The 27646-nt window shown below is 52.5% G+C and overlaps 4 non-coding genes across 4 annotated transcripts; all 4 read left to right on the forward strand.

Annotated features, from left to right (window-relative positions):
• Positions 1-2759: 2759 nt before the first annotated feature.
• On the forward strand, positions 2760-2832 carry trnat-ugu (transfer RNA threonine (anticodon UGU)). Its single transcript has one exon. It is a non-coding gene; the product is annotated as a tRNA-Thr (tRNA).
• Positions 2833-6128: 3296 nt separating this feature from the next.
• trnat-cgu (transfer RNA threonine (anticodon CGU)) lies at positions 6129-6201 on the forward strand. The gene has a single exon. It is a non-coding gene; the product is annotated as a tRNA-Thr (tRNA).
• A 6324-nt stretch (positions 6202-12525) lies between these two features.
• Positions 12526-12598, forward strand: trnat-agu (transfer RNA threonine (anticodon AGU)). Its single transcript has one exon. It is a non-coding gene; the product is annotated as a tRNA-Thr (tRNA).
• Positions 12599-17861: 5263 nt separating this feature from the next.
• trnat-ugu (transfer RNA threonine (anticodon UGU)) lies at positions 17862-17934 on the forward strand. The gene has a single exon. It is a non-coding gene; the product is annotated as a tRNA-Thr (tRNA).
• Positions 17935-27646: the final 9712 nt, after the last annotated feature.

The following is a 27646-nucleotide window of genomic DNA, read 5'->3' on the forward strand; positions in this document are numbered from 1 at the left end:
ACAACAGGCACCCCTCTCCTCTTCTCATCTCTTTTACACTCTCTCTCCCCTTCCAAATCTCTCTCTCCCTTCCCCATCACGACCCGTGCTACATCTTTTTACCCCTCTCTGCCTTTCCCACTGTCTCGCTTTCCCCGTCTCCCACTCATTCGCCTCTTCATCCTTCCCCCTCCCTCGCCTCACCCTCTCCCCTTCCCCCTCTCTCTCTCCTTCCGTCTCTCACAATCCTTCCTCTCTCTCTCTCCTTTCCCTCTCTCCATCCCTTCCCCCCTCTCTCCCCTTCCCCTCCCTGTCTCCCCTTCCCCCTCTCTCTTACTCCTTCCCCTCTCTCCCCTTCCCCTTCCCGTCTCTCTGATTCCCCTCTCTCATTCCCCTTCTGCTCTCTCCCCTTCCCCACTCTTTCTCACTCCTTCCCCCTCTCTTCCCTTAACCACTCTTTCCGCTCTCTCTTTCCATCGCATTACGACCGTTCTACATCTTTTTACCCCATCCCCTCTCTCTCCCCTTCCCCTCTCTCTCCCGTTCCCCTCTCTCTCCCCTTCCCCACTCTCTCCCGTTCCCCTCTCTCTCCCCTTCCCCGATCTCTCCCCTTCCCCACTCTCTCCCCTTCCCCTCTCTCTCCCATTCCCCACCCTCTCTCTAACTCCTTTCCCTTCCCTCTCATTCCCCTTGCCCCTCTCTCTCCCCTTCCACTCTCTCTTTTCCCTTCCACTCTCTTTTCCTTTCCCTGTCTTTCCCAGAGCAGGTGTCTCCATAGCTCAGTTTTGGTCTCCTAATCTAAGGAAGGACATTCTTGCAATTGAGGGAGTGCAGTGAAGGTTCACCAGACTGATTCCTGGCATGGCTGGACTGACATATGAGGAGAGACTGGATCAAGTGGGCCTTTATTCACTGGAATTTAGAAGGATGAGAGGGGATCTCATAGAAACGAAGGAAATTCTGACGGGACTGGACAGGTTAGATGCAGGAAAAATGTTCCCGATGTTGGGGAAGTCCAGAACCAGGGGACACAGTCTAACGATAAGGGGTAGGCCATTTAGGACCGAGATGAGGAGAAACTTCTTCACTCAGAGAGTTGTTAACCTGTGGAATTCCCTGCCGCAGAGAGTTGTTGATGCCAGTTCATTGGGTATATTCAAGAGGGAGTTAGATATGGCCCTTACGGTTAAAGGGATCTAGGCGTATGGAGAGAAAGCAGGAAAGGGGTACTGAGGTGAATGATCAGCCATGATCTTATTGAATGAGGGTGCAGGATCGAAGGGCCGAATGGCCGACTCCTGTACCTATTTTCTCTTTTTGTATGTTTCAGGGATTGGAACACTGGTAATGTAAACCAGGAGTCGTGAGTTTAAATCTCACTGGGGCCGACTCAAAATGAGCTCAGTATTTAAATTCACCGTCAATTAACAAGGGGTTTAATTATAAACATTAAACAGCACCGAGACTGACCCTGGAACAACAGGCTCCCCTCACACCCTTCCCCCTCTTCTCTTCTTGTCTCTTTTACACTCTCTCTCCCTTCTCCATCACGACCCGTTCTACATCTTTTTACACCTCTCTCCCTTTCCCGCTATCTCGTTTTCCCCGTCTCTCACTCATTCCCCTCTCTCACCCTCTCCCCTCCCTCCTCTCTCTCTCTCTCTCTTCTCCCTTTCTTTTCAGATTCTCCCTCTCTTTCCCCTTCCCCTCTCTCTCCATCCTCCTCTCTCCCCTTCCCTCTCTACTTTCATTCTCTCACTCCTTCCCCTCTCACTCCTTCCCCTCTCTCGCTCTCTTCTCCCTTTCTTTTCAGATTCTCCCCCTCTCCCCTTCCTCGCTCAGTCTTACTCCTTCACCCTCTCTTTCCACTTCCTCCTCTCTCCTTCCTCCTCTCTCCCCTTCCCTCTCTACTTTCATTCTCTCACTCCTTCCCTCCCTCTCTCTCCTTCCCCTCTCTCTCTCTCTTCTCCCTTTCTTTTCAGATTCTCCCTCTCTCTCCCCTTCCCCGCTCGGTCTCACTCCTTCACCTTCTCTTTCCCCGTCCCCTCTCTCTCCTTCCTCCTATATCTTCCCTCTCTCGCCCCTACCCACTCTCTCCTCTGCCTTTTCACTCTCCCTCTCCCCTTCCCTGATCTTCCCTCCCCTCTCTTCTCTCTCTCACTTTCCCCTTTCTTTTCAGATTCTCCCCATTCTCCCTCTCTCTCCCCTTCCTTTCTATCTCCCCTGTCTCCTCACTCTCTCGCCTTCCCATCTCTCTCCCCTTCCCCTCTCTCTTTCCCCTTCCCCCTCTCTCTCACTCCTTCCACTCTCTCTTTTCCCTTCCCCTCCCTTTCCTGCTCCTTCCCCTGTCTTTTCCGGTGCAGGTGGCTCCATAGTTCAGGGGTTAGAGCACTGGTTTAGTAAACCAGGGGTCGTGGGTTCAAATTTTATTTGGGCCTGTTTAAAATTAGCTCAGTGTTTAAATTCACTGTCAATTAACAAGGGCTTTAAGTATAAATATTAAACAGCCCCAAGACCGACCCTGGAACAACAGGCTTCACTCTCTCTCCCTTTTTCCCCGCTCGGTCTCACTCCTTCACCATCACTTTCCCATTCCCCTGTCCCATTCTCCCGTTCCCCTCTCACTCCTTCCCTCCTCTCTTCCACTCTCTTCCTCCATGTCTCCCATTCCCATCTCTCTCGCCCCTTCCCCTCTCTCTCACTCCTTCCCCCTCTCCCCTTCCCCTCTCTCTCTCACTCCTTCCACTATCTCTTTCCTGCTCCTTCCAGTATTGCTATTTGGCTCCATAGCTCAGGGGTTAGAGCATTGGTTTTGTAAACTAGGGGTTGTGAGTTCAAATCTTACTGGGGCCTGTTTAAAATTAGCTCAGTATTTAAATTCACTGTCAATTAACAAGGGCTTTAATTATAAATATTAAACATCCCCGAGACGGACCCTGGAATAAAAGACTCTCTCTCCCCTTCCAAATCTCTCTTTGCCTTCCCCATCACGACCCGTTCTACATCTTTTTACCCCTCTCTCCCTTTCCCGCTATCTCACTTTCCCCGTCTCTCACTCATTCCCCCCTCTCACCCTCTCACCCTCTCCCCTTCCCCTCTCTCCCCTCCCTCCTCTCTCTCTCTCTTCTCCCTTTCTTTTCAGATTCTCCCTCTCTCTCCCCTTCCCCGCTCAGTCTCACTCCTTCACCCTCTCTTTCCCCTTCCCCTGTCTCTCCTTCCCCTCTCTCTCCTCTCTCCCCTTCCCTCTCTACTTTCATTCTCTCCCCACTCGTTGCCCTCTCTCTCCTTCCTCCTCTATCTTCCCTCTCTCCCCCTCCCCCTCTCTCCCCTACCCACTCGCTTCCCTGCCCCTTCTGCCTTTTCACTCTCCCTCTTCCCTTCCCCTATCTTCCATCCCCTCTCTCCTCTCTCTCTCTTTTCTCTTTCTTTTCAGATTCTCCCCATTCTCCCTCTCTCTCCCCTTCCTTTCTCTCTCCCCTGTCTCCTCCCTCTCTCGTCTTCCCATCTCTCTCCCCTCCCTCTCTCTCCCCTTCCCCCTCTCTCTCCCCTTCCCCCTCTCTCTCACTCCTTCCACCCTCTCTTTCCCTTCCCCTCTCTTTCCTGCTCCTTTCCCTGTCTTTCACAGAGCAGGTGGCTCCATAGCTCAGGGGTCAGGGGTCGTGGGTTCAAATCTCATTGGGGCCTACTAAAAATTAGCTCAGTATTTAAATTTACTGTCAATGAACAACAGCTTTAATTATAAATATTAAACAGCTCTGTGACCGACCCTGGATCAACAGGCTCATTTCTCTTACACTCACTCTCCCCTTCCCCCTCTCTCTCCCCTTCCCCCTCGCTCTCCCCTTCCCCCTCTCTCTCCCCTTCCCCCTCTCTCTCACTCCTTCCACCCTCTCTTTTTCCTTCCCCTCTCTTTCCTGCTCCTTTCCCTGTCTTTCACAGAGCAGGTGGCTCCATAGCTCAGGGGTCAGGGGTCGTGGGTTCAAATCTCATTGGGGCCTACTAAAAATTAGCTCAGTATTTAAATTTACTGTCAATTAACAACAGCTTTAATTATAAATATTAAACAGCTCTGTGACCGACCATGGATCAACAGGCTCATTTCTCTTACACTCACTCTCCCTTTCCAAATCTCTCTCTCCCTTCCCCATTCTACATCTTTTTCTCCCTCTCTCTCTGTCTCATTTTCCCCGTCTCTCACTCATTCCCCTCTCTCCCCTTCCACCTCCCTCACCCCACCCTCTTTCCTTCCCCCTCGCTCTCTATCCTTCTCCCTCGCTTTTTTCTCTCTCCTTCCTCTCCTTCCCCTCACTCTCCCCATCCACTCCCTCTTTCCCTTCCCTGCCTCTGTCTCCCCTTCTCTCTCTCTCCTGCCTTTCACTCTCTCTCCTTCCCTCTCTCACTCCTTTCCCTCTCTCCCTCCCTTCCCCTCTCTCTCTCCCCAGCTCCTTCCCCTGTCTTTCCCAGAGCAGGTGCCCTCCTGTCTCTCTCTCCTTTCCCTTTCCTTTGAGATTCTCCCCTTCTCTCTCTTCTTCCCCTCCCTTTCTTTTCCTTTCCCTTTCTCTTCCCTTTTTCCTAATCCTTCCCCTCTCTCCCCCCTTCTACATTCTCCCCGACTCTCTCTCTCCCCTTCCCCTCCCTGTCTCCCCTTCCCCCTCTCTCTCACTCCTTCCCCCCTCTCTCTCACTCCTTCCCCCCTCTCTCCCCTTCTCCTTTCTCTCCCTTTACCCCTCTTTCTCACTCCTTCCCCCCCGTCTCCCCTTCTCCTTTCTCTCCCTTTACCCCTCTTTCACTCCTTCCCATCTCTCTTCCCTTCCGCGCTGTCCCCTTCCCCTCTCTTTCGCACTCCTTCCCCCTCTCTTCCATTAACCTCTCTTTCCCCTTCCCTCGCTCTCTCCCCTGCCTCTCTCTCTTTCTCCCAGTCTCCACTTCCCCCTCTCTCTCACTCCTTCCCCTCTCTCCCCTTCCCCTCCCTCTCTCTCCCCTTCCCCCTCTCTCTCACTCCTTCCCCTCTCTCCCCTTCCCCTCCCTCTCTCTCCCCTTCCCCCTCTCTCTCACTCCTTCCACTCTCTCTTTTCCTCTCCTCTCTCTTTCCTGCTCCTTCCCCTGCCTTTCTCAGAGCAGTTGGCTCACTCGAAGCTATTTAAAATTAGCCCAGTATTTCAATTAACAAGGGTTGAATTATAAATATTACAGCTCCGAGACAGACTCTGGAACAACAGGCTCCCCTTCCAAATCTCTCTCACCCTTCCCCATCATGACCTGGTCTGCATCTTTTTACCCCTCTCTCCCTTTCCTGCTATCTTGCTTTCCCCGTCTCTCACTCTCCTTCCCCCCTCTTCCCGCTTCCAACTCTCTCCCCATCACTCTCTCGCCTTCCCTCTCTCTCACCTTCCAGCCTCTCTCCCATTCCCTTTCTCCTCCCCCTCGCTCTCTCTCCCCTTCCCACTCTTACACACACGTTACCCTCTATATCTCACTCCTACGCCTCTCTCTCACTCCTTCCCCCTCTCTCCTCTTTCCCCACTCTTTCTCCACTTCCTCTCCACTTTCCTTCCCCCTTTCTCTCCCCTTCCCTCTCCCTCACTCATTCCCCTCTCTCTCCCCTTCCCTTCTCTCTATCCCCTTCTCACTCCACTGCCTCCTCCCTCACCCTCGCTTTTCGTTTCCATCTGACCCCTTTCCCCTCTCTCCCCTTCCCCCTCTCCCTTTCCCCCTCTCTCCCCTTCCCTCTCTCCCTTTCCCCCTCTCCCCCTTCCCTCTCTTCCTATCCCCTCTCTCTCTTTCCTCCTCGCCAGACAGAGAGAAAGTGAGAGATAGTAAGAGAGACACAAAGAGAGAACATGTGATAGAGTGAGAGTGAGAGATGGAGAGACAGATACACTGAGAGAGAGAAAGTGAAAGATAGAGAGAGAGAGTGAGATTGAGAGACTGACATAGAGAGACAGAGAGATTGGGACAGAGTGTGACTGAGTTGCCTTGGGATGTTTTACTACGTGAAAGACCCGATATATCGATGTTGAGAAGTGAATATTGAAGAGACGGAGGCAGGAGTCTGGGGGATGAGACACAATCTGAGCGTTTCACTGACCCCTCCTCATTCTTCAAACACACAGCACTAACTGGGGACTGACCCACAGCCCAGGGCAGGTGGCCCCATACCTCAGGGGTTAGAGCACTGGTCTCGTAAACCAGGGGTCGTGGGTTCAAATCTCAGTGGGGCCGACTCAAAATTAGCTCAGTATTTAAATTCACTGTCAATTAACTAGAGATTTAATTATAAATATTAAACATCTCTGAGACCGACCCGAGAACTACAGGAACCTTCTTGCCCCCTTCACCAATCTTTCTCACGCCTTATTCCTCTCTCCGTCTCCCAGCTTCTCACTCTGTCTCTCCGCTTTTGCCTTTCCCCTCTCTCTGTCTCTCTCCCTCTCTCATTGCCTGTTGCTCTCTCTCTCTTCCCTCTGCGTCACTGTCTCTCCTTCTCCATCTCTGTGTCTCTCTTTGTCACAGCCCCTCGAGCCTGTTCCGCCATTCAATTAGATCAGGGCTGATCCACATCTTAACTCCATCTACCAACCTCGGTTCCATAACCGTTAGTAACCTTGCCGAACCAAAATAATAAAATCAGAGAACATTATGAGACAGAAGGAGATCATTCGGCCCATCGTGTCTGTGCCGGTCGGAAGAACAGTTACCCAGCCTAATCCCACCTTCCATCTCTCGGTACGTAACCCAGGGGATTTGCAGGATTTTGCGGAGACATCGTTGGTGGTATTTCTACAGCGACTTGAGCTGTCTGCTGTACATGGTCCATGTCTCTGAGCCATACAGGAGGGCGGGTATCAGTACAGCCCTGTAGACCATGAGCTCGGTGGTAGGTTTGAGGGCCTGGTCTTCAAACACTCTTTTCCTCAGGCGGCCGAAGGCTGCACTGGCGCACTGGAGGTGGTGTTGGATCTGGTGGTCAATGTCTGCCCTTGTTGATAAGAGACTCCCGAGGTTTGGGGAATGGTCCCCGGTGTCCAGGGCCGCGCCGTGGACCTTGCTGACTGGGGGGCAGTGCTGTGCGGCGGGGACAGGCTGCTGGAGGACCTTTGTCTTACGGATGTTTAGTGTAAGGCCCGAGCTCTCGTACACCTCGGTGAAGATGTTGACGATGACTTGGAGATCAGCCTCTGAATGTGAGCAGACGCAGGCGTCGTCCGCGTACTGTAGCTCGGCAACAGAGGTTGGGGTGGTCTTGGACCTGGCCTGGAGACAGCGAAGGTTGAACAGGTTCCCACTGGTTCTCTAGTTTAGTTCCACTCCAGCGGGGAGCTTGTTGACTGTGAGGTGGAGCACGGCAGCGAGGAAGATTGAGAAGAGGGTTGGGGGCGATGACACAGCCCTGCTTGACCCCGGTCCGGACGTGGATTGGGGTCTGTGATGGATCCGTTGGGTCAGGATCGCGGCCTGCATGTCGTCGTGGAGCAGGCCGGAGGATGGTGACGAACTTTTGGGGGGCAGCCGAAACGGAGGAGGACGCTCCATAGACCCTCGCGGTTGACGGTGTCAAAGGCCTTTGTGAGGTCGAAGAAGGCCATGGACAAGGGTTGGTGCTAGTCCTTGTATTTCTCTTGTCCTCATCGACCCTCCTTGTTACCTCCTCAAACAACTCAATCAAGTTAATCAGACACGGCCTTCCCTGAACAAATCCACACCGACCGACCTTGATTAATCTGTGTCTTTCTAAATGTAGGTTTATCCTGTCCCTCAGAATTGATCCCAGTCATAACTTTCACCGGGGAATGGGATAAATACTTGCCGGGCTGTGGGGAAAGAGCGGGGGGCGAGGGGAATAATCTCTCTCACAGAGCCGACACAGACACGATGGGCCGAATGGCCCTCCTTGTGTGCTGGAAGATTCTGTCAATGTTCAGGGATGAATCACCGAGAATGATTATTCGGGCCCCATCTCCTTGTTAACAATAGTAAGATGTAAACAGGAGCTGGTGTTACAGGTGGCTCCATAGCTCAGGGGTTAGAGCACTGGTCATGAGTTCAAATGTCACTGGGGCCTACTCAAAATTAATGTGGTGTGTAAATTCATCATACATCTTTCTCTGCCTGTCTCTCTTGCTTTTCCCTTTTCTTTCAGATTGTCTCTCACTCTCTCCTTCCACCTCTTTCCCCTGAATCTCCCTTTCCCCCTCCCAGTCTCCCCTTTCCCCTCTCTCTGATTTCTTCAACTTTCTCTCCCTTCCCCTGCGTCTTTCCCCTTCTCCCCCTCTCTCTAATTCCTTCCCACTCCTTCGCCACACACTCTCTCTCCGTTCCCTCCCTCTCTTTCCTCACCTCTCTCTTTTCCCTTCCCCCCCCACCGCCTCTTTCCTGCTCCTTCTCCCTGTCTTTCCTAAATCATGTAGCTCCATAGCTCAGGGGTTAGAGCAGTGGTCTAGTAAACCAGGGGTTGTGGGTTCAAATCTCACCGGGGTCTATGCAAAATTTGCTCAATATTGTAATACACTGTCCATCATTCTTTGCCTTTGTCCAGCTCTTCTCCCTTTCCTTTCAGATTGTTCCTCTCTCTCTCCCTCTCACTTGAAAATAGGTGCAGGAGTTGGCCATTTGAGCCTGCACTGCCATTCAATGAGTTCATGGCTGAACATTCAACTTCAGTACTGCTTTCTCGCCATCCCCCGAGTAGTAAGGACGACATCTAACTCCTTTTTGAATATATTTAGTGAATTGGCCTCAACAACTTTCTGTGGTAGAGAATTCCACAGGTTCACCACTCTCTGGGTGAAGAAGTTTCTCCTCATCTCGGTCCTAAATGGTTTACCCCTTATCCTTAGACTGTGACCCCTGGTTCTGGACTTCCCCAACATCGGGAACATTCTTCCTGCATCTAACCTGTCTAAACCCGTCAGAATTTTATATGTTTCTATGAGATCCCCTCTCATTCTTCTGAACTCCAGTGAATACAAGCCCAGTTGATCCAGTCTTTCTTGATATGTCAGTCCCACCATCCCAGGAATCAGTCTGGTGAACCTTTGCTGCACTCCCTCAAAAGCAAGAACTTCCTTCCTCAAGTTAGGAGACCAAAACTGTCCACAATACTCCAGGTGTGGCCTCACCAAGGCCCTGTACAACTGTAGTAACACCTCCCTGCCCCTGTACTCAAATCCCCTCCCTATCTTACTCCTTTCCCCTCTTCCCCTCAACCTCTTTTTCCCCACCCCACTCTCTCTCTCCCCTGCTCCCTCTCTCTCTCCCCTTCCCCCACTCTCTCATTCCTTCCTCACTCTCTCCCCTTCCCCTCCCTCCCGGTCTTTCCCACTCCTTCCCCTCTCTCTCTCCTTCCTGCTCCTTCCCCTGTTCTCATCTAAGCAGGTGACTCTATAACTCAGGGGTTAGAGCCCTGGTCGAGTAAACCAGGGGTCGTGAGTTCAAATCTCACTGGGGCCTACTCCAAATTAGTTTAGTATTTAAATTCATTGTTCATCTTTCTCTGTCTCACTCTCTTTTCCCTTTCCTTTCAGATTGTCTCTCTCTCTCCCCTTCCCCTCCCGATCTGACTCCTTCCCTTCTCTCCTCCCTTCGACTCTCTCTCTCTCTCTCTCTCCGTCTCTTTCCTCTCCCCATCCCTCTCTCTCATTCCTTCCCACTCCTTCGTCACACACTCTCTCTCCCCGTCCCCTAACCCCCTCTTTTCCCTCCTCGTCTCTCTCCTTCCCGTCTTTCACCCCTACCCCTCCCTCTCTCTCTCTCTCCCCTTCCCCCTCTCTCTCACTCTTTCCACTCTCTCTTTCCCCTTCCCCTCTCTCTTCCCTCTTTCTTACTCCTTCCCCTCTCTCTGCCCTTCTACATTCTCCCCGCCTCTCTCTCTCCCCTTCCTCTCTCTGTCTCCCTTTCCCCCTCCCTCTCACTCCTTCCCCCCTCTCGCCCCTTCCCCCTCTCTCAGACTCCTTCCCCGCCCACCCTTCTCCTTTCTCTCACTTTCCCCCTCTTTCTCACTCCTTCCCCCCTCTCTCCCCTTCTCCTTTCTCTCCCTTTCCCGCTCTCTTTCACTCCTTCCCATCTCTCTCCCCTTCCGCTCTCTCCCCTTCTGCTCTCTTTCGCACTCCTTCCCCCTCTCTTCCCTTAACCTCTCTTTCCCCTTCCCTCGCTCTCTCCCCTTCCCCTCCCTCTCTTTCCCCTTCTCCTCTCTCTCACTCCTTCCCCTCTCTCCCCTTCCCCTCCCTCTCTCTCCACTTTCCCTCTTTCTCACTCATTCCACTCTCTCTTTTCCCTTCCTCTCTCTTTCCTGCTCCTTCCCTTATCTTTTCCAAAGCAAGTGGCTCCATAACTCCAGGGTTAGAGCACTGGTCTAGTAAATCAGGGGTCGTGGGTTCAAATCTCACTGGGGCTTACTCCAAGTTAGTTTTGTATTTAAATATGTGACTCTCATTTCTCCCGCCTCTGCCTTTTCACTTTCCATCTCCTCTCTCTCACTTTTCCCTTTCCTTTCAGATTCTCCCCTTCTCTCTCTCCCCTTCTCCCTTTCTCTCTCTCACTCTCCCCTTCAGCTCTCTTTCTCTCTCGCCCCCCCCTTCCACTCTCTCTCTCCCCATCATAAAAGGTTACTGCACGAGATAAAAGTTCATGGGGTTGAGGGTAATATATTTGCATGGATAGAGGGTTGGCTAATTAACAGAAAACAGAGAGTCGGGATAAATGGTTCAATCTCCGGTTGGCAAACAGTAACTAGTGGGGTGCTGCAGGGATCAGTGCTGGGACCCCAACTATTTACAATCTATATTAACGACTTGGAAGAAGGGACTGAGTGTAACATAGCCAAGTTTGCTGACGATACAAAGATGGGAGGAAAAGCAATGTGTGAGGAGGACACAAAAAATCTGCAAAAGGACATAGACAGGCTAAGTGAGTGGGCAAAAATTTGTCAGATGGAGTATAATGTTGGAAAGTATGAGGTCATGCACTTTGGCAGAAAAAAATCAAAGAGCAAGTTATTATTTAAATGGAGAAAGATTGCAAAGTGCCGCAGTACAGCGGGACCTGGGGTTACTTGTGCATGAAACACAAAAGGATAGTATGCAGGTACAGCAAGTGATCAGGAAGGCCAATAGTATCTTGGCCTTTATTGCAAAGGGGATGGAGTATAAAAGCAGGGAAGTCTTGCTACAGTTATACAGGGTATTGGTGAGGCCACACCTGGAGTACTGCATGCAATTTTGGTTTCCATATTTACGAAAGGATATACTTGCTTTGGGGACAGTTCAGAGAAGGTTCACTCGGTTGATTCCGGAGATGAGGGGGTTGACTTATGAGGAAAGGTTGAGGAGGTTGGGCCTCTACTCATTGGAATTCAGAAGAATGAGAGGTGATCTTATCGAAACGTATAAGACTATGAGGGGACGTGACAAGGTGGATGCAGAGAGGATGTTTCCACTGATGGGGGAGACTAGAACTAGGGGGCATGGTCTTAGAATAAGGGGCCGCCCATTTAAAACTGAGATGAGGAGGAATTTCTTCTCTCAGAGGGTTGTAAATCTGTGGAATTCGCTGCCTCAGAGAGCTGTTGAAGCTGGGACATTGAATATATTTAAGACAGAAATAGATAGTTTCTTAACCGATAAGGGAATAAGGGGATAAGGGGAGCGGGCAGGGAAGTGGAGCTGAGTCCATGATCGGATCAGCCATGATCGTATTAAATGGCGGATGAGGCTCGAGGAGCCGAATGGCCTACTCCTGCTACTATTTCTTATGTTCTTATCCCCTCCCTCTCTTTCCCCTCCCACCTCTCTCTCACTCCTTCCCTCTCTTTTTCCGCTGTCCCTGTTTCCTCCTCCCAGTCTCCCCTTCTGCTCTCTCTCTCTCACTCCTTCCCCCTCTCTCTCACTCCTTCCCCTCTCTCTCCTCCCCTTCCACACTCTCAATCTCCATTCCCTCCCTCTCTTTTTCCACGCCCCTTTCTCTCTCCTTCCCCTCTCCCTCTCCCCTTCCACTCTCACTTCCTCCCTGTCTCCGCTTCCCCCTCTCTCTCACTCCTTCCCCACTCACTCCCCTTCCCCTCCCTTTCCCTCCCTTTCCCTCCCTTACACACTCTCTCTCCCCTTCCCCCCTCTCTTTCCCCTCCCCCTCTCTCTTTTCCTTTCCTCTCACACTTCCTCCCTGACTCCCCTTCCCCTTCTCACTCACTCCTTCCCCCCCCACTCTCCCCTTCTCCTTTCTCTCCTTCCCCCCTCTCTCTCACCCCTTCCCCCCTCTCTCCCCTTCTCCTTTCTCTCCCTTTACTCCTCTTTCACTCCTTCCCATCTCTCTCCCCTTCCGCTCTCTCCCCTTCCCCTCTCTTTCGCACTCCTTCCCCCTCTCTTCCCATAACCTCTCTTTCCCCTTCCCTCTCTCTCTCCCCTGCCCCTCTCTCCTTCTCCCAATCTCCACTTCCCTCTCTCTCACTCCTTCCCCTCCCTCTCTTTCCCCTTCCCTCTCGAACTCCTTCCACTCTCTCTTTTCCCTTCCCCTCTCTTTCCTGCTCCTTCCCCTGTTTTTCACAGGACAGGTGGCTCCATAGCTCAGGGGTGAGAGCACTGGTCTAGTAAACCAGGGGTAGTGAGTTTAAATCTCACTGGGGCCTACTCAAAGTTAGTTTTGTATTTAAATATGTGACTCTCATTTCTCCCGCTTCTGCCTTTTCACTTTCCATCTCCTCTCGCTCATTTTTCCCATTCCTTTCAGATTCTCCCCTTCTCTCTCTCCCCTTCTCCCTTTCTCTCTCTCACTCTCCCCCCCGCCCCCCCTTCCACTCTCTCTCTCCCCATCATAAAAGGTTACTGCACGAGATAAAAGTTCACGGGGTTGTGGGTAATATATTTGCATGGATAGAGGGTTGGCTAATTAACAGAAAACAGAGAGTCGGGATAAATGGTTCAATCTCCGGTTGGCAAACAGTAACTAGTGGTGTGCTGAAGGGATCAGTGCTGGGACCCCAACTATTTACAATCTATATTAACGACTTGGAAGAAGGGACTGAGTTAATGTAGCTGAGTTTGCTGACGATACAAAGATAGGAGGAAAAGCAATGTGTGAGGAGGACACAAAAAATCTGCAAAAGGACATAGACAGGCTAAGTGAGTGTGCAAAAAATTGGCAGATGGCGTATAATGTTGGAAAGTGTGAGGTCATGCACTTTGGCAGAAAAAATCAAAGAGCAAGTTATTATTTAAATGGAGAAAGATTGCACAGTGCTGCAGTACAGCGGGACCTGGGGGTTCCTTGTGCATGAAACACAAAAGGCAAGTGATCAGGAAGGCCAATGGTATCTTGGCCTTTATTGCAAAGGGGATGGAGTATAAAAGCAGGGAAGTCTTGCTGCAGTTATACAGGGTATTGGTGAGGCCACACCTGGAATACTGTGTGCAGTTTTGGTTTCCATATTTAGGAAAGGGTATACTTGCTTTGGAGGCAGTTCAGAGAAGGTTCACTCGGTTGATTCCGGGGATGAGTGGGTTGACTTATGAGGAAAGGTTGAGGAGATTGGGCCTCTACTCATTGGAGTTCAGAAGAATGAGAGGTGATCTTATCGAAACGTATAAGATTATGAGGGGGCTTGACAAGGTGGATGCAGAGAGGATGTTTCCACTGATGGGGGAGACTAGAACTAGGGGGCATGGTCTTAGAATAAGGGGCCGCCCATTTAAAACTGAGATGAGGAGGAATTTCTTCTTTCGGAGGGTTGTAAATCTGTGGAATTCACTGCCTCAGAGAGCTGTGGAAGCTGGAACATTGAATATATTTAAGACATAGAAACATAGAAACATAGAAACATAGAAAATAGGTGCAGGAGTAGGCCATTCGGCCTTTCTTGCCTGCACCGCCATTCAATGAGTTCATGGCTGAACATTCAACTTCAGTACCCCATTCCTGCTTTCTCGCCATACCCCTTGATCCCCCTAGTAGTAAGGACCTCATCTAACTCCTTTTTGAATATATTTAGTGAATTGGCCTCAACAACTTTCTGTGGTAGAGAATTCCACAGGTTCACCACTCTCTGGGTGAAGAAGTTCCTCCGCATCTCGGTCCTAAATGGCTTACCCCTTATCCTTAGACTGTGACCTCTGGTTATGGACTTCCCCAACATTGGGAACATTCTTCCTGCATCTAACCTGTCTAACCCCGTCAGAATTTTAAATGTTTCTATGAGGTCCCCTCTCATTCTTCTGAACTCCAGTGAATACAAGCCCAGTTGATCCAGTCTTTCTTGATAGGTCAGTCCCGCCATCCCGGGAATCAGTCTGGTGAACCTTCGCTGCACTCCCTCAATAGCAAGAATGTCCTTCCTCAGGTTAGGAGACCAAAACTGTACACAATACTCCAGGTGTGGCCTCACCAATGCCCTGTACAACTGTAGCAACACCTCCATGCCCCTGTACTCAAATCCCCTTGCTATGAAGGCCAACATGCCATTTGCTTTCTTAACCGCCTGCTGCACCTGCATGCCAACCTTCAATGACTGATGTACCATGACACCCAGGTCTCTTTGCACCTCCCCTTTTCCTAATCTGTCACCATTCAGATAATAGTCTGTCTCTCTGTTTTTACCACCAAAGTGGATAACCTCACATTTATCCACATTATACTTCATCTGCCATGCATTTGCCCACTCACCTAACCTATCCAAGTCGCTCTGCAGCCTCACAGCATCCTCCTCGCAGCTCACACTGCCACCCAACTTAGTGTCATCCGCAAATTTGGAGATACTACATTTAATCCCCTCATCTAAATCATTAATGTACAGTGTAAACAGCTGGGGCCCCAGCACAGAACCTTGCGGTACCCCACTAGTCACTGCCTGCCATTCTGAAAAGTACCCATTTACTCCTACTCTTTGCTTCCTGTCTGACAACCAGTTCTCAATCCATGTCAGTACACTACCCCCAATCCCATGTGCTTTAACTTTGCACATCAATCTCTTGTGTGGGACCTTGTCGAACGCCTTCTGAAAGTCCAAATATACCACATCAACTGGTTCTCCCTTATCCACTCTACTGGAAACATCCTCAAAAAATTCCAGAAGATTTGTCAAGCATGATTTCCCTTTCACAAATCCATGCTGACTTGGACCTATCATGTCACCCCTTTCCAAATGCACTGCTATGACATCCTTAATAATTGATTCCATCATTTTACCCACTACCGATGTCAGGCTGACCGGTCTATAATTCCCTGTTTTCTCTCTCCCTCCTTTTTTAAAAAGTGGGGTTACATTGGCTACCCTCCACTCCATAGGAACTGATCCAGAGTCAATGGAATGTTGGAAAATGACTGTCAACGCATCCACTATTTCCAAGGCCACCTCCTTAAGTACTCTGGGATGCAGTCCATCAGACCCTGGGGATTTATCGGCCTTCAATCCCATCAATTTCCCCAACACAATTTCCCGGCTAATAAGGATTTCCCTCAGTTCCTCCTCCTTACTAGACCCCCCGACCCCTTTTATAACCGGAAGGTTGTTCGTGTCCTCCTCAGTGAATACCGAACCAAAGTACTTGTTCAATTGGTCCGCCATTTCTTTGTTCCCCGTTATGACTTCCCCTGATTCTGACTGCAGCGGACCTACGTTTGTCTTTACTAACCTTTTTCTCTTTACATATCTATAGAAACTTTTGCAATCCGTCTTAATGTTCCCTGCAAGCTTCTTCTCATACTCCATTTTCCCTGCCCTAATCAAACCCTTTGTCCTCCTCTGCTGAGTTCTAAATTTCTCCCAGTCCCCGGGTTCGCTGCTATTTCTGGCCAATTTGTATGCCACTTCCTTGGCTTTAATACTATCCCTGATTTCCCGAGATAGCCACGGTTGAGCCACCTTCCCTTTTTTATTTTTATGCCAGACAGGAATGTACAATTGTTGTAGTTCATCCATACGGTCTCTAAATGTCTGCCATTGCCCATCCACAGTCAACCCCTTTAGTATCATTCGCCAATCCATCCCAGCCAATTCACGCCTCATACCTTCAAAGTTAGCCTTCTTTAAGTCTGGACCATGGTCTCTGAATTAACTGTTTCATTCTCCATCCCAAATAGACAGTTTCTTAACCGATAAGGAGATAAGGGGGCGGGCAGGGAAGTGGAGCTGAGTCCATGATCGGATCAGCCATGATCGTATTAAATGGCGGAGCAGGCTCGAGAGGCCGAATGGCCGACTCCTGCTCCTATTTCTTATGTTCTTATCCCCTCCCTCTCTTTCCCCTCCCGCCTCTCTCTCACTCCTTCCCTCTCTTTCTCCGCTGTCCCTGTTTCCTCCTCCCAGTTTCCCCTTCTCCTCTCTCTCTCTCACTCCATCCCCCTCTCTCCCACTCCTTTCCCTCTCTCATAGCCTGTTGCTCTCTCTCTCTGCCCTCTACGTCACTGTCTCTCACCGTCTCTCTTTGTCACAATCCCTCGAGCCTGTTCCGCCATTTAATTAGATCAGGGCTGATCCACATTTTAACTCCATCTACCCGCCTCGGTTCCATAACCGTTAGTAACCTTGCCTAACCAAAATAATAGAATCAGAGAACATTATGAGACAGAAGGAGGCCATTCGGCCCATCGTGTCTGTGCCGGTCGGAAGAACAGTTACCCAGCCTAATCCCATTTCCAGCTCTCGGTACGTAACCCAGGGGATTTGTAGGATCTTGCGGAGACATCGTTGGTGGTATTTCTCCAGCGACTTGAGCTGTCTACTGTACATGGTCCATGTCTCTGAGCCATACAGGACGGCGGGTATCACTACAGCCCTGTAGACCATGAGCTTGGTGGTAGGTTTGAGGGCCTGGTCTTCAAACACTCTTTTCCTCAGGCGGCCGAAGGCTGCACTGGTGCACTGGAGGCGGTGTTGGATCTGGTGGTCAATGCCTGCCCTTGTTGATAAGAGACTCCCGAGGTTTGGGGAATGGTCCCCGGTGTCCAGGGCCGCCCCGTGGACCTTGCTGACTGGGGGGCAGTGCTGTGCGGCGGGGACAGGCTGCTGGAGGACCTTTGTCTTACGGATGTTTAGTGTAAGGCCCGAGCTCTCGTACGCCTCGGTGAAGATGTTGACGATGACTTGGAGATCAGCCTCTGAATGTGAGCAGACGCAGGCGTCGTCCGCGTACTGTAGCTCGACGACAGAGGTTGGGGTGGTCTTGGACCTGGCCTGGAGACAGCGAAGGTTGAACAGGTTCCCACTGGTTCTGTAGTTTAGTTCCACTCCAGCGGGGAGCTTGTTGACTGTGAGGTGGAGCACGGCAGCGAGGAAGATTGAGAAGAGGGTTGGGGGTGATGACACAGCCCTGCTTGACCCCGGTCCGGACGTGGATTGGGGTCTGTGATGGATCCGTTGGGTCAGGATCGCGGCCTGCATGTTGTCGTGGAGCAGGCCGGAGGATGGTGAGGAACTTTTGGGGGGCAGCCGAAACGGAGGAGGACGCTCCATAGACCCTCGCGGTTGACGGTGTCAAAGGCCTTTGTGAGGTCGAAGAAGGCCATGGACAAGGGTTGGTGCTAGTCCCTGTATTTCTCTTGTCCTCATCGACCCTCCTTGTTACCTCCTCAAACAACTCAATCAAGTTAGTCAGACACGGCCTTCCCTGAACAAATCCACACCGACCGACCTTGATTAATCTGTGTCTTTCTAAATGTAGGTTTATCCTGTCCCTCAGAATTGATCCCAGTAATAACTTTCACCGGGGAATGGGATAAATACTTGCCGGGCTGTGGGGAAAGTGCGGGGGGCGGGGAATAATCTCTCTCACAGAGCCGGCACAGACACGATGGGCCGAATGGCCCTCCTTGTGTGTTGTAAGATTCTGTCAATGTTCAGGGATGGATCACCTCCTTGTTAACAATAGTAAGATGGAAACAGGAGCCAGTGTCACAGTGGCTCCATAGCTCAGGGGTTAGAGCACTGGTCTTGTAAACCAGCGGTCGTGAGTTCAAATCTCACTGGGGCCTACTCAATTTTGGCTTCCATTTCTAAATTCACCGTCGATCGACGACAGGCCGACACCATCAACAGGAACCGACTCACTCCGCACTTTACAAACTGCCCAAACTCTGTCTCTCACTCTGTCTCTCTGACTCAATCTCTCTCCCTGCTCTTCCAACACAAGCTCATGTGTCACCGGGTGGGACGGCCATGTTTTTATGATGTCATCATCCTGGGTGACCATATCTTAATGATGTCATCACCCTGGGAAACCATATTATAAGGATGTCATCACCCTCGGCGGCCATGTTTTAATGAAGTCATCTCCCTGGGTGGCCCTGTTTTTATGATGTCATCACCCTGGGTGACCATGTTTTAATGATGTCATCACCCTGGGTGGCCATAATTTTATGATGTCATCACCCTGGCCGACCATGTTTTAAGGATGTCATCACCATGGGTGGCCATGTTTTTACGATGCCATCACCCTGGATGGCCATGTTTTACTGCTGTCATCACCCTGGGTGGCCATGTTTTTACGATGTCATCATCCTGGATGGCTCCTGTCTTAACGAAGCGTCACCTCTTGTTGTCGAATAGCTCATCAATGCACCTCTGGCAGGGCCGAGGCGATACCATCTCACTGTCGCCATTGCCTCAACCCCCCCCCTGCTGTCTCCAAGTTATAAGAACATAAGAAATACATAGAAACATAGAAAATAGGTGCAGGAGTAGGCCATTTGGCCCTTCGAGCCTGCACCATCATTCAATATGATCATGGCTGATCATTCACCTCAGTACCCCTTTCCTGCTTTCTCTCCATACCCCTTGATCCCTTTAGCCGTAAGTGCCACATCTAACTCCCTTTTGAATACATCCAACAAACTGGCCTCAACAACTTTCTGTGGTAGAGAATTCCACAGGTTCACAATTCTCTGGGTAAAGAAGTTTCTCCTCATCTCGGTCCTAAATGGCTTACCCTTTATCCTTAGACTGTGTCCCCTGGTTCTGGACTTCCCCAACATCGGGAACATCGGCCATTTGGCCCCTCGAGCCTGCTCCGCCATTTAACACGATCATGGCTGATCCGATCATGGACTCAGCTCCACTTCCCTGCCCGCCCCCTTATCCCCTTATCGGTTAAGAAACTGTCTATTTCTGTCTTAAATATATTCAATGTCCCGGCTTCCACAGCTCTCTGAGGCAGCGAATTCCACAGATTTACAACCCTCTGAGAGAAGAAATTCCTCCTCATCTCAGTTTTAAATGGGCGGCCCCTTATTCTAAGATCATGCCCCCTAGTTCTAGTCTCCCCCATCAGTGGAAACATCCTCTCTGCATCCACCTTGTCAAGCCCCCTCATAATCTTATACGTTTCGATAAGATCACCTCTCATTCTTCTGAATTCCAATGAGTAGAGGCCCAACCTACTCAACCTTTCCTCATAAGTCAACCCCCTTATCTCCGGAATCAACCGAGTGAACCTTCTCTGAACTGCCTCCAAAGCGAGTGTATCCTTTCATAAATATGGAAACCAAAACTGCACGCAGTACTCCAGGTGTGGCCTCACCAATACCCTGTATAACTGTAGCAAGACTTTCCTGCTTTTATACTCCATCCCCTTTGCAATAAAGGCCAAGATATCATTGGCCTTCCTGATCACTTGCTGTACCTGCATAGTATCCTTTTGTGTTTCATGCACAAGTAACCCCAGGTCCCGCTGTACTGCGGCACTTTGCAATCTTTCTCCATTTAAATTATAATTTGCTTTTCTGTTATTTCTGCCAAAGTGGATAACCTCACATTTTCCCCCATTATACGCCATCTGCCAAATGTTTGCCCACTCACTCAGCCTGTCTATGTCCTTTTGCAGATTTTTTGTGTCCTCCTCGCAATTTGCCCATTTTTGCATCAACCGGACTTTTCGCAATCTTGGTGTCAAATTTGAGGCCGAGTTGAGCTTCAGGCCATATACCCGCAGTGTAGCTCAGACCGCCTGCAATGTACGCACCTGTGTGCATGCTCACAGCTTTGCGGAGCTCTTGTACTCTTCACTTTTGCCATCCTGGTCTGCCGTCCGGACAGGCCATGGGGCACCATCTTGACGTCCGGAGGAGGCAGGGGGTCCCCCGATGGAGGGCTCTCTACGCGGGAGTCCTCCCTCTATTTATCGGGGACTTGGCCTGGAGGGTGGTGCACGGAGCAGTCCCGTGCGATCGGTTTTTAAGTCGGTTCACGGGCTCCCAGGCCGCCTGCCATTTCCGCGGTCGGGAGAAGTCCGTGTTCCACGTCTACGTTCAGTGTGCGAGGTTACAGCCCCCCTCTTCCAATATCTGAAGGGGCTGCCCCTCAAATTCTGGCTGCACTTCAGTCCCACACTCCTGGTCTTTGGGCACCCTGTGCGGAGGGGAGCGGGCAGGTCGGGAGGGCCTCCTGGTAGGACTGCTCCTGGGCCTGGCCAAGGGGGGGGCCATCAGCCGGTTCCAGGCAGCGGGCGATCGAGGGGGTCGTTCAGCCCGACTGCCTGCCTCTCTTCCGCGGTTACATCCGGGCCAGGGTGTTCCCCGGGAGATGGAGCACGCGGTGTCCACCGGTACGCTCGCGGCCTTCCGCGAGAGGTGGGCGCCGGAGGGACTGGAGTGCATCGTCGCCCACGGCAACCAAACTTTAATTTGACCGTTTAAAGTTTAATTTGTTTAATGTGTCGGTTTCAGTGCCCCTTTAATAAGCGGGCACATGATTATTGTTTAAACTGAAATAGTTGTAGAGCTGTTGAAGTGGGAGTGGCTTAGCCAGTCATGTGATGTTCACAAGACTCAATAAAACCCCAGCCAGTTGGGTCGAGGTGATCCACGATGAGGATAAGGGGTAAGCCATTTAGGACCGAGATGCGGAGGAACTTCTTCACCCAGAGAGTGGTGAACCTGTGGAATTCTCTACCACAGAAAGTTGTTGAGGCCAATTCACTAAATATATTCAAAAAGGAGTTAGATGAGGTCCTTACTGCTAGGGGATCAAGGGGTATGGTGAGAAAGCAGGAATGGGGCCCTGAAGTTGAATGTTCAGCCATGAACTCATTGAATGGCGGTGCAGGCTAGAAGGGCCGAATGGCCTACTCCTGCACCTATTTTCTATGTTTCTATGTTTCTATATGCAGTTGTGAGCCTGGTGGATGAACTGGTAACGTGTAGTGTGATTGTTAAACTCTTTGCCAATAAACCAACTAGTTTTTAACAGCAGTGTGTTGCTATGAATTGTTCAGCAAAGAACCCATGAAGCAAATACACCAGCCCGCCTATTTCCACCTCAGCAACATCGCCCGTCTCCGCCCCCTGCCTCAGCTCATCCGCTGCTGAAACCCTCATCCGAGCCTTTGTAACCTCCAGACTGACCTATTCCATCGCACTCCTGGCCGGCCTCCCATCATCTACCCTGCAGAAACTTAAGGCCATGCAGAACTCTGCTGCCCCTGTCCCATTCACCCATCACCCTCGTGTTCGCTGATCGGCTCAGCAACCGCTCGATTCATAAATTCTCAACCTCGTCTTCATATCCACCCATAGCCTCACACATCCTAACTCTGTAATCTCCTCCAGCCCTACATCCCTCCCTATCTCTGTAACCTCCTCCAGCCCTACACCCCTCCTTATCTCTGTAATCTCCTCCAGCCCCTACACCCCTCCCTAACTCTGTAATCTCCTCCAGCCCTACACCCCTCCCTATCTCTGTAACCTCCTCCAGCCCCTACACCCCTCCTTATCTCTGTAACCTCCTCCAGCCCTACACCTCTCCTTATCTCTGTAACCTCCTCCAACCCTTCACCCCTCCCTATCTCTGTAACATCTTCCAGTCCCTACACCACTCCCTATCTCTGTAACGTTCTCCAGCCCCTACACCCCTCCCTATCTCTGTAACCTCCTCCAGCCCCTACACCTGACCCTATCTCTGTAACATCTTCCAGTCCCTACACCCCTCCCTATTTCTGTAACCCTCTCCAGCCCCTACACCCCTCCCTATTTCTGTAACCTTCTCCAGCCCCTACACCCCTCCCTATTTCTGTAACCCCCTCCAGCCCCTACACCCCTCCCTATTTCTGTAACCCCCTCCAGCCCCTACAACCCTCCCTATCTCTGTAACCTCCTCCAGCCCCTACACCCCTCCCTATCTCTGAAACCTCCTCCAGCCCCTACACCCCTCCCTATCTCTGTAACCTCCTCCAGCCCCTACACCCCTCCCTATCTCTGTAATCTCCTCCAGCCCTACACCCCTCCCTATCTCTGTAACCTCCTCCAGCCCCTACACCCCTCCCTATCTCTGTAATCTCCTCCAGCCCTACACCCCTCCCTATCTCTGTAACCTCCTCCAGCCCCTACACCTCTCCCTATCTCTGTAACCTCCTCCAGTCCCGACACCCCTCCCTATCTCTGTAACCTCCTCCAGCCCCTATACCCCCTCCCTATCTCTGGAACCTCCTCCAGCCCCTACACCCATCACTATCTCTGTAACCTCCTCCAGCCCTACACCCCTCCCTATCTCTGTAACCTCCTCCAGACCCTACACCCCTCCCTATCTCTGTAACCTCCTCCAACCCCTACACCCCTCCCTATCACTGTAACCTCCTCCAGCATCTACAACCCTCCCTATCTCTGTAACCTCCTCCAGCCCCTACACCCCTCCCTATCTCCGTAGCCTCCTCCAGCCCCTACAGCCCTCTCTATCTCTGTAACCTCCTCCAGCCCCTACACCCTCCCTATCTCCGTAACCTCCTCCAGCCCTACACCCCTCCCTATCTCTGTCATCTCCTCCAGCCCCTACACCCCTCCCTATCTCTGTAACCTCCTCCAGCCCCTACAACCCTCCTTAGCTCTGTAACCTCCTCCAGCCACTACACCCCTCCCTATCACTGTAACCTCCTCCAGCACCTACACCCACTCCCTAGCTCTGTAACCTCCTCCAGCCCCTACACCCCTCCCTATCTCTGTAACCTCCTCCAGCCACTACACCCCTCCCTATCACTGTAACCTCCTCCAGCACCTACAACTCTCCTTAGCTCTGTAACCTCATCCAGCTACTACACCCCTCCCTATCTCGGTAACCTTACCCCAGCCCTGTAAGTGTCCGAGATATCTGTGCTCCTCCGATTTTAATTGCTCCACCATTGGCGGCCGTGCCTTCATCTGCCGAGACCCTAAACTCTGGAATTCCCTCCCTGAACCTCTCCGCCTCTCTTTCCTCTTTATTAAGATACAGCGATTATATTAAGATGATCTGGTACAGGAAGTGCATGAAGATGCTCCGAGACGGGGAGAGCGTCAATGTAATAGAGCTCCACCTAGTGGACTACTGATGTAATAACAATAAAAAAGGTCATGTGATGCAGTACTGTCAAGGAACCATCTTGTGGCGAGTGTGTGTTTGTGAGTAGTGGTGTCTAAAGATATCAAAGATTGGCGACGAGGATACGATTTTTGGATGCCCTAGCTAAAATTATTGTTGGTGGATATTCCTGCCAACTGACAGCGGGAGTTGCAGAGGTTCCTCGTTTCGCAGAACACCTAAAAATCCCAGTTAGATTTTGAGCACAGCTGGCTGAACACGTGGCTAGAGTCCCGACTGTGTCAAGTGCCCCGATACAGGGAGTGGGTCAGTGTTTCCCCGATACAGGGAGTGGGTCAGTGTTCCCCCGATACAGAGAGTGGGTCAGTGTTCCCCCGATACAGGGAGTGGGTCAGTGTTCCCCCGATACAGGGAGTGGGTCAGTGTTCCCCCGATACAGGGAGTGGGTCAGTGTTCCCCCGATACAGGGAGTGGGTCAGTGTTCCCCCGATACAGGGAGTGGGTCAGTGTTCCCCCGATACAGGGAGTGGGTCAGTGTTCCCCCCCGATACAGGGAGTGGGTCAGTGTTCCCCCGATACAGGGAGTGGGTCAGTGTTCCCCCGATACAGGGAGTGGGTCAGTGTTCCCCCCCGATACAGGGAGTGGGTCAGTGTTCCCCCCGATACAGGGAGTGGGTCAGTGTTCCCCCGATACAGGAAGTGGGTCAGTGTTCCCCCGATACAGGGAGTGGGTCAGTGTTCCCCCCGATACAGGGAGTGGGTCAGTGTTCCCCCGATACAGGGAGTGCGTCAGTGTTCCCCCCGATACAGGGAGTGGGTCAGTGTTCCCCGATACAGGGAGTGGGTTAGTGTTCCCCGATACAGGGAGTGGGTCAGTGTTCCCCGATACAGGGAGTGGGTCAGTGTTCCCCCGATACAGGGAGTGGGTCAGTGTTCCCCTGATACAGGGAGTGGGTCAGTGTTCCCCTGATACAGGGAGTGGGTCAGTGTTCCCCGATAAAGGGAGTGGGTCAGTGTTCCCCCCGATACAGGGAGTGGGTCAGTGTTCCCCCGATACAGGGAGTGGGTCAGTGTTCCCCCGATACAGGGAGTGGGTCAGTGTTCCCGCCGATACAGGGAGTGGGTCAGTGTTCCCCCGATACAGGGAGTGGGTCAGTGTTCCCCGATACAGAGAGTGGGTCAGTGCTCTCCCCGATACAGGGAGTGGGTCAGTGTTCCCCCGATACAGGGAGTGGGTCAGTGTCCCCCCGATACAGGGAGTGGGTCAGTGTTCCCCCGATACAGGGAGTGGGTCAGTGTTCCCCCGATACAGGGAGTGGGTCAGTGTTCCCCCGATACAGGGAGTGGGTCAGTGTTCCCCCGATACAGGGAGTGGGTCAGTGTTCCCCCGATACAGGGAGTGGGTCAGTGTTCCCCCCGATACAGGGAGTGGGTCAGTGTTCCCCCGATACAGGGAGTGGGTCAGTGTTCCCCCGATACAGGGAGTGGGTCAGTGTTCCCCCGATACAGGGAGTGGGTCAGTGTTCCCCCGATACAGGGAGTGGGTCAGTGTTCCCCCGATACAGGGAGTGGGTCAGTGTTCCCCCGATACAGGGAGTGGATCAGTGTTCTCCCGATACAGGGAGTGGGTCAGTGTTCCCCCGATACAGGGAGTGGGTCAGTGTTCCCCCGATACAGGGAGTGGGTCAGTGTTCCCCCGATACAGGGAGTGGGTCAGTGTTCCCCGATACAGAGAGTGGGTCAGTGTTCCCCCGATACAGGGAGTGGGTCAGTGTTCCCCCGATACAGGGAGTGGGTCAGTGTTCCCCCGATACAGGGAGTGGGTCAGTGTTCCCCCGATACAGGGAGTGGGTCAGTGTTCCCCCGATACAGGGAGTGGGTCAGTGTTCCCCCGATACAGGGAGTGGGTCAGTGTTCCCCCCGATACAGGGAGTGGGTCAGTGTTCCCCCGATACAGGGAGTGGGTCAGTGTTCCCCCGATACAGGGAGTGGGTCAGTGTTCCCCCGATACAGGGAGTGGGTCAGTGTTCCCCCGATACAGGGAGTGGGTCAGTGTTCCCCCGATACAGGGAGTGGGTCAGTGTTCCCCCGATACAGGGAGTGGGTCAGTGTTCCCCCGATACAGGGAGTGGGTCAGTGTTCCCCCCGATACAGGGAGTGGGTCAGTGTTCCCCCGATACAGGGAGTGGGTCAGTGTTCCCCCCGATACAGGGTGTGGGTCAGTGTTCCCCCGATACAGGGAGTGGGTCAGTGTTCCCCCGATACAGGGAGTGGGTCAGTGTTCCCCCGATACAGGGAGTGGGTCAGTGTTCCCCCGATACAGGGAGTGGGTCAGTGTTCCCCCGATACAGGGAGTGGGTCAGTGTTCCCCCGATACAGGGAGTGGGTCAGTGTTCCCCCGATACAGGGAGTGGGTCAGTGTCCCCCCGATACAGGGAGTGGGTCAGTGTTCCCCCGATACAGGGAGTGGGTCAGTGTTCCCCCGATACAGGGAGTGGGTCAGTGTTCCCCCGATACAGGGAGTGGGTCAGTGTTCCCCCCCGATACAGGGAGTGGGTCAGTGTTCCCCCGATACAGGGAGTGGGTCAGTGTTCCCCCGATACAGGGAGTGGGTCAGTGTTCCCCCGATACAGGGAGTGGGTCAGTGTTCCCCCGATACAGGGAGTGGGTCAGTGTTCCCCGATACAGGGAGTGGGTCAGTGTTCCCCCGATACAGGGAGTGGGTCAGTGTCACCCCGATACAGGGAGTGGGTCAGTGTTCCCCCGTTACAGGGAGTGGGTCAGTGTTCCCCCGATACAGGGAGTGGGTCAGTGTTCCCCCGATACAGGGAGTGGGTCAGTGTTCCCCCGATACTGGGAGTGGGTCAGTGTTCCCCCGATACAGAGAGTGGGTCAGTGTTCCCCCGATACAGGGAGTGGGTCAGTGTTCCCCCGATACAGGGAGTGGGTCAGTGTTCCCCCGATACAGGGAGTGGGTCAGTGTTCCCCCGATACAGGGAGTGGGTCAGTGTTCCCCCCCGATACAGGGAGTGGGTCAGTGTTCCCCCGATACAGGGAGTGGGTCAGTGTTCCCCCGATACAGGGAGTGGGTCAGTGTTCCCCCCGATACAGGGAGTGGGTCAGTGTTCCCCCGATACAGGGAGTGGGTCAGTGTTCCCCCGACACATGGAGTGGGTCAGTGTTCCCCCGATACAGGGAGTGGGTCAGTGTTCCCCCGATACAGGGAGTGGGTCAGTGTTCCCCCGATACAGGGAGTGGGTCAGTGTTCCCCCGATACAGGGAGTGGCTCAGTGTTCCCCCCCGATACAGGGAGTGGGTCAGTGTTCCCCCGATACAGGGAGTGGGTCAGTGTTCCCCCGATACAGGGAGTGGGTCAGTGTTCCCCCGATACAGGGAGTGGGTCAGTGTTCCCCCGATACAGGGAGTGGGTCAGTGTTCCCCCGATACAGGGAGTGGGTCAGTGTTCCCCCGATACAGGGAGTGGGTCAGTGTTCCCCCCGATACAGGGAGTGGGTCAGTGTTCCCCCGATACAGGGAGTGGGTCAGTGTTCCCCCGATACAGGGAGTGGGTCAGTGTTCCCCCGATACAGGGAGTGGGTCAGTGTTCCCCCGATACAGGGAGTGGGTCAGTGTTCCCCCGATACAGGGAGTGGGTCAGTGTTCCCCGATACAGGGAGTGGGTCAGTGTTCCCCCGATACAGGGAGTGGGTCAGTGTTCCCCCGATACAGGGAGTGGGTCAGTGTTCCCCGCGATACAGGGAGTGGGTCAGTGTTCCCCCGATACAGGGAGTGGGTCAGTGTTCCCCCGATACAGGCAGTGGGTCAGTGTTCCCCCGATACAGGGAGTGGGTCAGTGTTCCCCCGATACAGGGAGTGGGTCAGTGTTCCCCCGATACAGGGAGTGGGTCAGTGTTCCCCCGATACAGGGAGTGGGTCAGTGTTCCCCCGATACAGGGAGTGGGTCAGTGTTCCCCCCGATACAGGGAGTGGGTCAGTGTTCCCCCGATACAGGGAGTGGGTCAGTGTTCCCCCGATACAGGGAGTGGGTCAGTGTTCCCCCGATACAGGGAGTGGGTCAGTGTTCCCCCGATACAGGGAGTGGGTCAGTGTTCACCCCGATACAGGGAGTGGGTCAGTGTTCCCCCGATACAGGGAGTGGGTCAGTGTTCCCCGATACAGGGAGTGGGTCAGTGTTCCCCCGATACAGGGAGTGGGTCAGTGTTCCCCCGATACAGGGAGTGGGTCAGTGTTCCCCCGATACAGGGAGTGGGTCAGTGTTCCCCCGATACAAGGAGTGGGTCAGTGTTCCCCCGATACAGGGAGTGGGTCAGTGTTCCCCCGATACAGGGAGTGGGTCAGTGTTCCCCCGATACAGGGAGTGGGTCAGTGTTCCCCCGATAC

This window comes from Pristiophorus japonicus, unplaced genomic scaffold (assembly GCF_044704955.1).
Source record: "Pristiophorus japonicus isolate sPriJap1 unplaced genomic scaffold, sPriJap1.hap1 HAP1_SCAFFOLD_1567, whole genome shotgun sequence".
In the NCBI taxonomy this organism is placed as follows: Eukaryota; Metazoa; Chordata; class Chondrichthyes; family Pristiophoridae; genus Pristiophorus; species Pristiophorus japonicus.